At 49.0% G+C, this 11,666-nt stretch overlaps 1 protein-coding gene across 1 annotated transcript in view; it reads right to left on the bottom strand.

Annotated features, from left to right (window-relative positions):
- Positions 1-10,511, bottom strand: part of Card11 (caspase recruitment domain family member 11) — a 135,400-nt gene extending 124,889 nt beyond the window's left edge. The window contains exon 1 of the mRNA XM_028756136.1: positions 10,282-10,511. The gene's annotated coding sequence lies outside the window, so the exon portion shown is untranslated. The remainder of the gene's footprint in view (positions 1-10,281) is intronic.
- Positions 10,512-11,666: the final 1,155 nt, after the last annotated feature.

Genomic DNA, 11,666 nt, shown 5'->3' with positions numbered 1-11,666 from the left:
CCAGAGGGTGTGTCCATGATCACCCAGAGGGTGTGTCCATGATCACCCAGAGGGTGTGTCCATGATCACCCAGAGGGTGTGTCCATGATCACCCAGAGGGTGTGTCCATGATCACCCAGAGGGTGTGTCCATGATCACCAGGGTAGGAAACATGATGGCAGGCAGGCATAGTACTGGAGCAGTAGCTGAGAGCTCACGCTCTGATTCAAAAGATAGAGGCAGAGAGCCAGTCTGGACCTAGTGTGGGCTTTTGAAATCTCAAAGCCTACCCCTAGTGGCACACTTTCTCTAACAAGGCCACACTTTCTAATCCTTCCCAAACAGCTCATCAATTGGGGACTAAGCATGCCAAAATATGAGCCTATCGGAACCACATTCATTCAAACAGCCACCGGAGAAGGTACCTACTGATTCAGAGTTGGATGGCCCGGACATTGCCAGCAAAATTGGACTGAACCTGGCTGAGTCCAGTTGTGTGACCGAAGTACATATTTTCCTTGTAGTCAGTGCTGAGAATTAAGACTAGAGGCTCAGGCAGACTAGGCAAACACTATCACGGAGCTGTATTCCCAGCCCAGTACACAGCTTTCACCAATGCTTACTGATAGTAGAACGGGAAAAATTACAGTATGCTATGGAAGCCTTAGCCAGACCCACGGAGGAGTTTCCCAGACCTGCCTGAGTAAAGGGGGCAGGAGACCAAGAGAATCCTGTATGGCTGTGTTTGTGAGAAGGTCCGGGCAGGCTAGCCAAGGTTTAGGGAACTTAGGGGAGAGTATATCTTGGGGCCAGCTGTTGGAAGGGTTTGTAAGAGACACCCTGGAGGTCTATGGATGACCCATGCCTAGATCTGATTGGCTCTACGTGTATACAGGAAATCTCTCTCGTCCTAGATTCTCTTCTAGCTGCACGAAAATCACTGCGTGGAAATGACATGAAAATAGAAGTGAAACTCTATCTAGGGGAACAAGGTGGGGGAGGGGAGAGGCAGGGAACGGGGTGGGGAGGGGGAGAGGCTGGGGAACAAGGTGGGGAGGGGAGAGGCTGGAGAGGGTGTGGGGGAATGGCCCCATACAATCCAGTCCAAGAGAACCAAGCTGTATGGGTAAGGCTGAATCGAACAGTGTATGCTCTATCTTAATGAGATTGAATCCAGACCTAGGGAGACGAGTCAGTAAGAGTGTTTGCTGAGCACTGATGACTTCAAATCCACAGTGCCCCCCATCATAGCGGGGTGTGGTCACATGCCTGTCTGGGGACAGTTGGCTTGCTGGGACTTGCCACCTGCTGGTTTGGCTGCAGGTTTAGATCTTTCATGGGAAGTAGGTGCATAGTCATGGGGCAGGACATTTGACATCCTCTTCCAGCATCACACGTATGTTCACACTTGCACATACATATGCCCATACACTCACACACACACACCACAATGTTATAAGACAAGAAATGGTGCCAGGTGAGGCGTGGTGGCACATGCCTTTAGTCCCACCAAGAGGCAGATGCAGAAGTTTGAGACCAGCCTAGTCTACAAAGCAAGTTCCAGGCTAGCCAGGGCTGTATAATGAGACTCTCTGTCTCAAAATAGATAACTAGGTGGGGGTTAGCAAGATGGCTCAGTGGTTAAAAGCTCTGGCCAAGGGTCCAATTCCCTGCACCTATGTGGCTGCTTACAGCCATCTGTAATTCTAGTCCCAGGGGATCCAATGTTCTCTGTGGGCAGCAGGCATGCACGTGGTACACAGACATACATGCAGGCAAAACACCCATACATGTTACTACTAATCAATACTAATAATAAATGAAGTAAAATAAAGTTTTTCTTCACTGATGGGCATTAGTTTTGAATCATGACAGAGGCCACAGCCTGGGGTTGCTCACACTGCCCTCATGGTGGGACAGAGTTGAAATGGATACTCAGCCCTGAAGGAAATGCTGTTATGTTTTGGTGAGTTGGAATCTTCAAAAAAGCTAGAACTAAACTCACAGTTTTCAAAGAGGTTTCAGGTAAGGGCTGGGGTTGGGGGTGGTGTGTCTCTGTCAACCATGCAAACATAAAGACCCAAGTTCAAATCCCAGCACAGACATAAAAGATGGGCTTGGTGGTGCATGCTTGAAATTTTAGCCTTAGCATAGAGACAGGAGGCTCCCTGGGGTTCACTGGCCAGCCATTCTAGCCTAATTGGCAAGCTAAAGGCTGGTGAGACCTTGTCTCAAAAACCGAGTGGATGGTTCCTGAGCAACAATACCTGAGGTTGATCTCTGGTCTCCATAAGCATACACACACGTGTACTCATGCACACACACATATATGCACACATACACACATGTGTACCCACGCATTCACATGAATACATACTTACACATGTTCATATGAATGCATGTGCACACGCACACACATGAATACACATGTATATACATGCACATGTATACTCATTCACACACAAAAACATAAATATATATGTATTCACACATATGTAAACACACATGTACCCACATGTACCCACATAGATGCAGGTGTATGCACACAGACACAAATGTATACACACATGTAAACACACAGACATACATGTAAACTCACAGACACACATGTATACAAACACCTCTACAAACCTTTGAGGCAAAAGGCTCTAAGATAAATATTTTCAATCCCCAAGTTCCTTATGTTTTAGTGTCTTCTACCACAGACTGTCCCAAGAAAGGTCCTCACAAGCCCACTGTGTTCCCATCAGTGCCCTCACAGCACCTAGTGTGTGGCCGGCCCTACCCGGCAATAAGCTGCGCAAATCTTCGTATGCTTGTGCAAACACATCTCACAAGCCAATGTCCTGAACTGTTGGGTTTATTCATTCATATCTAATCCTGTAAGGCTTGTCTCCTCACCATTTGCCATGATTAGGTTTCACAAAGCCCTCCCCTCTCCTCCACTCCTCTCTCTTCTCCCCATGCCCTTTCTCTTTCTTCCCAAATTTGTGTGTGCACACATGAGTGTGTATGTATGTTTACCCACAGGCATGCACGTGGAGGTCGGACATTGACTTTGCAGATCTTACTCAGTTGTTTTGAGACAGGGTCTCTCACTGAATCTGGAGCTCACTGGTAGTCTAGACTGGTTAAGTCCTCCTGTCTCAATGCCCCCTACCCAGTGCTTGTTGGACCCTACTAACTAAGGTCGAAGTCTGACATTACAAGAAAGCCCTAAATTCAGTGCAAAATGGTGGACTTCCCTTACCAGCAGGGCTTCCCCTCCTCTGAGCTTGTCTGAGGATCTCAAAACCCCCATACCTTCTACCTTTGAATGTCATGTAGCCTTGGTGAGATTACCCATTCAGCAAGCATCTGAGATTTCTGGAATGCCTCCCCATGCTAATGAGGCATCTCAGTGCCTTAGCCTTCAGCCAATGAACTTGCCTACCCTGGATATTCCTACCCCCTTTCCCCAAACTATATAACCCTTGATTCACCCCTAATAAAGTAGATCTGTCTCCCCGAAGCTGACTCTGGAGTGTCATCATCTCTGTTGTACCCGCGGGCCTTCCAAAACCCTGTTTGTTGACTCTGCTTCCTTTGTCCTCATGGGCTGGTGACCAGTGACCCCAGGGAGAAGGGAGACCACAAGTGCTGGCAGGTTAAGAAAGTCTAGCACTCAGCTTTCAAGTGAGTGCTAGGGACCCTGACCTAGGTCCTCCTGTCTGTGCAGGAGCCAGCCCTCTCTTCAACCCTCTTACCCAGTTTTGAGGCAAGGAGTTGCTATGAAGCTCAGGCTAGCCTTGAACTTTCTATCTTTCCTTCTATCGGTGCCCCAACATTATCTTATCTTCATCTCTTTCCATCAGACTGGTTTGAATGTTTCTAGTCCAGCAGTTCAAACTGCTATCTCCTTCGGTATTATTGCACACCTGTGAGTGTGTGTCCGAGTGTCTGAGTGTGTCTGTGTGTGGATTCATTGTGACCAAGTCTTCATGGCTCTGATCATTTTCTGTTTGTCTGTGTCCGTTAGCACTTTCTGCATGAACTCTCTTATTCTGGGGTAGGTGGGGTTCCTCCCAGGTCCATCCTGTGCCACCCACACACCCATTCTGTCTGTGGCCTAGTGTTGAGTCACTTTGAAAGGGACCGTCTAGCTCTCACACCCTAAAATATTTCTTGTTTGGATCTTTCAGGATAAAGTTAGCAGATCCCAGTGGCTAATTGATTAATAAGTGTTCTTCATATAAGAAGGAAAGGACTGTTTGGCCTATCTACTGTTTTATACTCCAGTTTTATTCTGCCTCCTATCCTAATGATAATCAAAACAAAGGGAAACATTCAGAGCAGATGCCTGGGAACATTTGCTTTACATGAAGGTACTGTGTTAATTTTAGAATGATACCTTTACGTGGTTTTTTTTTCCTCTGATGTTTAACTTTAGACAGACAGGATCTCACTAAGTTGCCCAGATTGGTTGAGCACACTCTGTAGCTCTGGTTGGACTTGAACTTGCCATTCCCCCTTCTTCCCCTTTCTACCTCAGCCTTCTAAGTAGTTGGGATGATACGCCTGCACTGCCATGTCCATTTAGGGACCAGTGTGTGTGTGTGTGTGTGTTTATGTGTGAGTGTGTGTATGTGTGTATGTATGTGTGAGTGTGTATATGTGAATGTGTGTGTGAGTATGTGTGTATGTGTGAGTGTGTGAGTGTGTGTATGTGTGTGAGTGTGTGTATATGTGAGTATGTGTGAGTGTGTGTATGTGTGTGTGTGTATATGTGTGAGTGTGTGTGAGTGTGTATATGTGTGAGTGTGTGTGTGAGTGTGTATGTGTGAGTGTGAGTGTGTGAGTGTGTGTGTTTATGTGTGAGTGTGTGTATGTGTGTATGTATGTGTGTGTGAGTATGTGTGTGTATGTGTGAGTGTGTGTATATGTGTGAGTGAGTGTGTGAGTGTGTGTATGTGTGTGAGTGTGTGTATGTGTGAATGTATAAGATAAGTGTGTGAGTGTGTGTATGTGTGAGTGTGTGTATATGTGTGAGTGTGTGTATGTGTGAGTGTGTGTATATGTGTGAGTGTGAGTGTGTGAGTGTGTGTATGTGTGTGAGTGTGTATGTGTGAGTGTGTATATGTGTGAGTGTGAGTGTGTGAGTGTGTGTATGTGTGTGAGTGTGTATGTGTGAATGTGTAAGATGAGTGTGTGAGTGTGTGTATGTGTGTGTTGATTTGTTTTGTTTTTTAAGTTCACATGGGAGCCAGAAGACTATCTGAACATTATTAGGAATAATGCTGTTTCCCTGGATACGCTCTCTCACTCCCCTATAGCTCATCAACTAAACTAGACAGGAGAGCCCACAAACATAGGCATCCTCCTGTCTCCAAATCCCCAGCTCTGAGATTAAAGCTGCATGCCAACCTGCCCAATTGTCACATCAGCGCCAGGGACTGAGCTCCGGTCCTCACGCTGGCAACGCAAACGCTTTGTCGAGCCACCTCCCCAGGTTGGGAGGGCAACCTTTGCTTTAAGATTTGTTGGTTTTTTGTTTTTGTTTTTGTTTTTGTTTTTGTTTTTGTTTTGTTTTGTTTTGTTTTGATAGGGCCCTGGCTGTCTTGGAGCTAGTTCTAGGCTAGCCTCAAACTCAGAGATCTGCCTGCCTCTGCTACCTAAGTGCTGGGTCTAAACACACACTTTATTTTTACTTTATGAATGTTTCACTTTCGTGTATGTGCATGTACCATGTGTGCCCCCAGTGCCCCCAGAGACCAGAGAACACGTCAGGTTCCTTGGAACCGGAGTGAGAGACATTTGTGAGCCACCGTGTGGGTGCTGAGAATTGAACTTCTACAAGAGCAACAAGCCTTCGGCTTCTGGGATGGTATTGTTTTATATGTGCACTTTGCTGAGGTCCCACAACCCATAGGGGCAACACTGGGACAGTAGCCTTGTCATCTGGCTCCAAGTCTGTAGATTTTCTCGTAAAGCATCTTGCTTCCTAAAGATGAGGTCAATACTAGGGGTGGCAGTGCCCAGAGAAAGCCAGAGTTCCGGCAGGTGCTGGCTTCATTCCCTCTAGGTGTGAGTGGGACGCAGAGCCGGAGGGTGGGGTTGACTCTCACTCCAGTGTCTGTGTACTCCTCAGGGAGACAGGGGCAGGAGGGAGATTGGTGTTCTAACACATAAAGCATGTGGGGGAGGGGTTGAAATGAAGCTTGCGTGCCCTCCTCTTGCTCAACCTGTCAGGAGCATCATCTAGTGAGGAATAGATGTGTGGGACACAGTATTACCGTACAGCAGACGTACTAGTAACAGGATGAGGAGCCAAAGGCGGATAGAGGGAGCAATTGCCAGGCAGCAGGACCTGGTGGTGAGCTTTTATTACTCCTGGCGTTGGGCCACGGCCACCCATTACACAAATCTGAGAGTGACCGTTATAATCTCTGAGCCCTTGGGCAAATCACCACTGCCTGAAAGGTTACCTTTCTGAAAACAGTCACCCCATTAAAACCACCGGGCCAGACAGCAGGGTCCTTAGTGGAGGGTGTGGGGATGTGTGTTCATTATAGGAGGTTTGTGAGAACCATGCTCTTCCCACATGGTCTGGCTGGATAAAGAGGATGAAACCTGAGGACCTGTTCCTTGTAATTTTTCTTTGGGGCCAGGGATGTGCTCTCTATGGTAGTACAACTGCCTAGAATCCCCCAGTGAGTGGCTGGGGTGTGGCTCAGTGGTAGAGCCCTGCCTAGAATCCCCCAGTGAGGGGCTGGGGTGTGGTTCAGTGGTAGAGCCCTGCCTAGAATCCCCCAGTGAGGGGCTGGAGTGTGGCTCAGTGGTAGAGCCCCTGCCTAGAATCCCCCAGTGAGGGGCTTGGGTGTGGCTCAGTGGTAGAGCCCCTGCCTAGAATCCCCCAGTGAGGGGTTGGGGTGTGGCTCAGTGATAGAGCCCCTGCCTAGAATCCCCCAGTGAGGGGCTGGGGTGTGGCTCAGTGGTAGAGCCCCTGCCTAGAATCCCCCAGTGAGGGGCTTGGGTGTGGCTCAGTGGTAGAGCCCCTGCCTAGAATCCCCCAGTGAGGGGCTGGGGTGTGGCTCAGTGGTAGAGCCATTGTCTAACTTGAATGCATCTCTGGCTTCAATCTCTAGCATTTCAAGGAAATCCCAACAAAATCCTGTCAATTTTCTTCAGCAGAAAGCATTTTTTGAGGGGCTTCTTTGTAAGCTGGCTTTGCTTTTGTTTTTGTCCCCAGATTTCACCAATCCAAGTATTTTGCAGCATGCTTGAGCCAGGCAGCTGCGCCAAGTGAGACCAGTTATCTCCAGGGTAGATTTCCTGAGCTACACTCTGATGTCTTTCAATCCTCACAATCATCCTGTAAGACTGGGATTGTAAATAGGGAAACTGAGGCAGCCAGGGAAAAGAAGCCTACTCAGCTGTGCTACGGCGGCGGGGAGGGGGGCAGTCAGTGGTGCTGAGCCTCCAAGTCTGCCCTTAAACTTTAACTTTGAATTCGTGCCTGAGGCTTGGATGTTAACAGACAAGGAAGTGAGTGATACATGCATTTATCCTTAAAGTTCCTGTTTGCTTTTCAAGGTAGCATTCCTATGTGTAGCCCTGGCTGTCCTGGAACTCACTCTGTAGACCATATTGGCCTCAAATGCAGACATTCACCTCCATCTGCCTCCTGAGTGCTACCACTAAAAGCATGTACCCCCACTGCCTGGCTTCCTTTAAATATATTTTAAATAACATATAAACGTATATGTCTGTTTGTAGGTATGCACATGTAAGTGCAGTGCCCATGGAGGCCAGAAGGGGGCACCATATCTCCTGAAGCCGGGCTTACAGGTTATGAGTTCTAGCATGTCTTCAAGAGCAGTACTTGCTCTTAACCACTGAGACATGTCTTCAGCCCCAGGACATCGTTTATAACCACCCCAAGTACCATGAGTACTGGCTCTCAACCTTCTTAATGTTGCAACCCTTTAACACAGCTCCTCATGTTGTGGTGACCCCCAACCTTAAAATTATTTTTGTTGCTACTTCATAACTTTAATCTTGCTACTGTTGCAAATCGTAATGTAAATATCTACTTTCTGAAGGTCTTAGGTGACCCCTGTGAAAGAGTTGTTCAACTCGCAGAAGAGTCCCGATCCACAGGCTGAGAACTGCCGCTGCAGAGGATGCCGTGTACAGCAAGGGTAAGCACTATGACGCTATAGATAATGACAACACAGAGCTCAGCAGGCAGCATACAGACCTAAGACTCTGTAGATGGAACACACACACATACACACACAGAAAGAGACAGAGACAGAGAGGTAGACAGAGACAGACAGAGACAGAGACTTTAAGCTGGGGATAAAGCAGCTCAGTGGTGGAGCCCCTGCCTAGAATCCCCCAGTGAGGGGCTGGGGTGTGGCTCAGTGGTAGAGCTCCTGCCTAGAATCCCCCAGTGAGGGGCTGGGGTGTGGTTCAGTAGTAGAGTACCTGCCTAGAATCCCCCAGTGAGGGGCTGGGGGTGTGACTCAGTGGTAGAGCCCCTGCCTAGAATCCCCCAGTGAGGGGCTGGGGTGTGGCTCAGTGGTAGAGTACCTGCCTAGAATCCCCCAGTGAGGAGCTGGGGGTGTGGCTCAGTGGTAGAGCCCCTGCCTAGAATCCCCCAGTGAGGGGCTGGGGTGTGGCTCAGTGGTAGAGCCCCTGCCTAGCATTCCCCAGTGAGGGGCTGGGGTGTGGCTCAGTGGTGGAGCATTATCCCATCTCCTGTCATTCTCAAAACACAGATCCACAGTCCTGTGGGAGGAAAACCTCTTGCAGGAAAGCTGCACCAGGAAGTGGAGAGAGAAACCCAAGCATTACTGTTCCATCTCACCTCAGCCTGGGGTCCTTGCTGAGCCCTGGAGTGCAGCTGTCTCCACACTCTTCCCCTGAGTTCTCTGTCATCAGAGCATACTACCTTCAAGGTAGGCATCTCAGGGCAAGCAACTTCATGTCTCACGTTCTTCCTGAGACCCCCCAAGTGTCAAGCACAGAACGGCCCAGAAAATACTAATTGATTGACTCAAATAAAATCAAATTGGCATCCTCATGAGAGTTTTGTCTGTCTAGGCTTCCTCTGTATAGCTCAGGCTAGCCTAGAGTTCCCAGCCCTCCAACTTCAGCTTTCAGAGTGCCTGGCAACCTTGTAAGTTTTACATACAGGTATTTGCCATAGTGATTTTTCTTTTTAGCAGCAGGTAGGATCATTCTTGTGCAGGCTCCGAGGCCGGGCGTGGGTATGGAGTGGGTGTGGGGGGTGACATCTTCATGTGTGACATCATCAGCCTGCTTTGCTGATACATTCCTAACAGAGTCTGCACCGGTGCAGACCACTCCCCTGTGATACCCATCAGCTGAAGTTCCCCGGCTTTACGGCAGAAGTGCTCATCACAGGCCTAGAGAGATCTATTTCCTCTTCACAGACATCTCGGGGATGGAGATGACTGGGATTCAGATGGCTGGGATTCAGGGAAGGCATGAGGGCGAAGAACAGGAAGTTCAATTCCTGTCTGTACACTAATTCACATGCACTGATTTCCAGGACACATTATGCATACATAGTTACTAAATAAATGTTGGGTGAGGGACCCCTCCCCCACTTCCTACTAGGTCATACCTTCCAGAAAAGTCATAAATGTCACAAGAAAAAAAAATTTTTTTTTCAACTACAAATTAACCTGGCTGTCCAGAGATGAAGGCTGAGCTACCGGCCTCTGGCTAAGACAGTGAGAGGAAGCCCAGGCTTAGGCAATGGTTCTGAGCAGTCTGCTCCCCACAGCGTAAATATATCCCGGGTGATATATCACTCTCTCCTGTATTCATTACCCCTAAGGGACAGAAGATAAGTCAACCTCCTTATCAGGAGGAGGCTCTACGCAGCAGGCCATTGGTACCTGAGTAGACATGTCACAGGAGACATGTATATTGGTACCTCTCTTTGGAAAGGAGGGAAGACTACCTTCTCAAGACCCTTTGAGTTAGGCTGGGCTGTGCCCTGCAAACTTCCGGCCATTTAGTGGGCCAGGAGCCCCCATTTGTTACCTTCCTCTCTGGCGATAGCTAGGGAAGGAACCCACATTTGCAATTAGCGACCCAAGAATTACAAAGTGAAGTCCAAAACCTTTGGGGGGGGGGGGGTTGGGAAGGGAGAGAGGCCGGGGAGGGAAGTACAGAGTGGAATCCTTACCACATCTCCGCACCACCTGCCCTGCTGCCGCCAGCTTGCGCCTGGTGTCCCCACACCCCTTCACATCCCCCTCTCATCCCCAGCCGGGCCGCACCTACCTGGGGTGCTCATGCTCCGCGGGCTCCGGGTGCTTCCTCCACGCTGGTCTCCAACTTCCTCAGCACTGGGCTCCGCTCTCCAGAGCCCGCCTGACCTGCCTGAGGCTGCCACCCTTCCTGGGCCTTGGAGACCCGTCGTGGTGCCAGGCACCAGGAGTCCAGAGATCAGAGAAATCAAAAGAGAGGAGAGAGAACTGGGAGAGAGAGAGAGAGAAAGAGAAGAGACAGAGAGAAAGTGTGTCATAGGCTGGTGGGGGGGGGGGAGAAAAATGCAAAACCATACAGGAAATGAGACTTGAAAAAAATTGCAAAAGGTTAGAAAAAGAGATAAGGAGGGGGAGGGGCTGAGCTTGAGCCCAAGGCTTTGGGGGCCTGGCTGTAATGAGGTAAGGGGTGTGGCAGGGTGGGGACATTGCTGGGCCTGGGTCAGGGGCGTGGGTGCCCAGTCCAAGGTGGCTAGGGCACTTGCTTTAAATGGGGTGAAGCTGGTTCAACCTGGGCTGTCAACCAAGGAGATCCCAGTGTGTGCTCAGGAGGGGTACCCCCATTTTTAGTTATTTTTAGGGTAGTTTGGAATGAGGAGTCTTGGATTTCTTCTCTGGGAGGGGTGGGGTGGAAGAGGACAGCTACTCCTACCATGAGAGATTCAAGTTTGCTCAGAAATGGAACCAGGAACCAGAAAGAATATGTCTCTAAAATAAGTAGCCAGCACATGGTCCCTAACACTAGGCTCAGAGAAATAAGCTCAACTTAGGATAAAACTTTTTAAAAAATTAATTAAGATTGCTTTTTAAAGTGTGTGTGTGTGTGTGTGTGTGTGTGTGTGTGTGTGTGTGTAGTGGGAGGCATATGTACACTGGTTTCTGAAAGATGCTGTCTGTGTCTGGCTTTACAGATCGCTCTCTGCCCTTGAGTCTCTTGCTGGACCTGCAGCTAGGTTGGTGGACGGCAAGCTCACTGACCCTCTGGTTTCCACCTCCACAGCCTTGGGGTTGCAGAGCTGGCCATGCTCCATTTTTTGCAGGAGTGCTTGGGATTTGAACTCATGTCCTCCAGCTTGTACAATCAGAGCTCTCACGTGCTGAACCCTCTGGAAACGGTTCAGACTGTAAAGAAGAGCACTCCCACCGCTCCATACAAGCTGAGAACGGAATCCACACGCTCTAACACAACTCAAGCATACAAAGATGTACCAGGGCACACACACCAGGGTGACTCCTTCTCGCCAACTGAATGAAAACGTGTAGTTCACACCCACACCAATGTTCCATCAAAACATGAGACGTCTGTGTGTTCCTCAGCACCTTGGTCCTCTTCCAGTCATGGTCCCACCTGGTAGCAGCAAGCTCAGCCCCAGCTGAGACTGGTTTTCTCCATTCAGGAGC

This window comes from Grammomys surdaster, unplaced genomic scaffold (genome assembly GCF_004785775.1).
Source record: "Grammomys surdaster isolate TR1022 unplaced genomic scaffold, NIH_TR_1.0 126109, whole genome shotgun sequence".
Taxonomy (NCBI): Eukaryota; Metazoa; Chordata; class Mammalia; order Rodentia; family Muridae; genus Grammomys; species Grammomys surdaster.
Note: the sequence above shows the minus strand (reverse complement) of the source record. Positions and strands in the feature narration are given on the sequence as shown.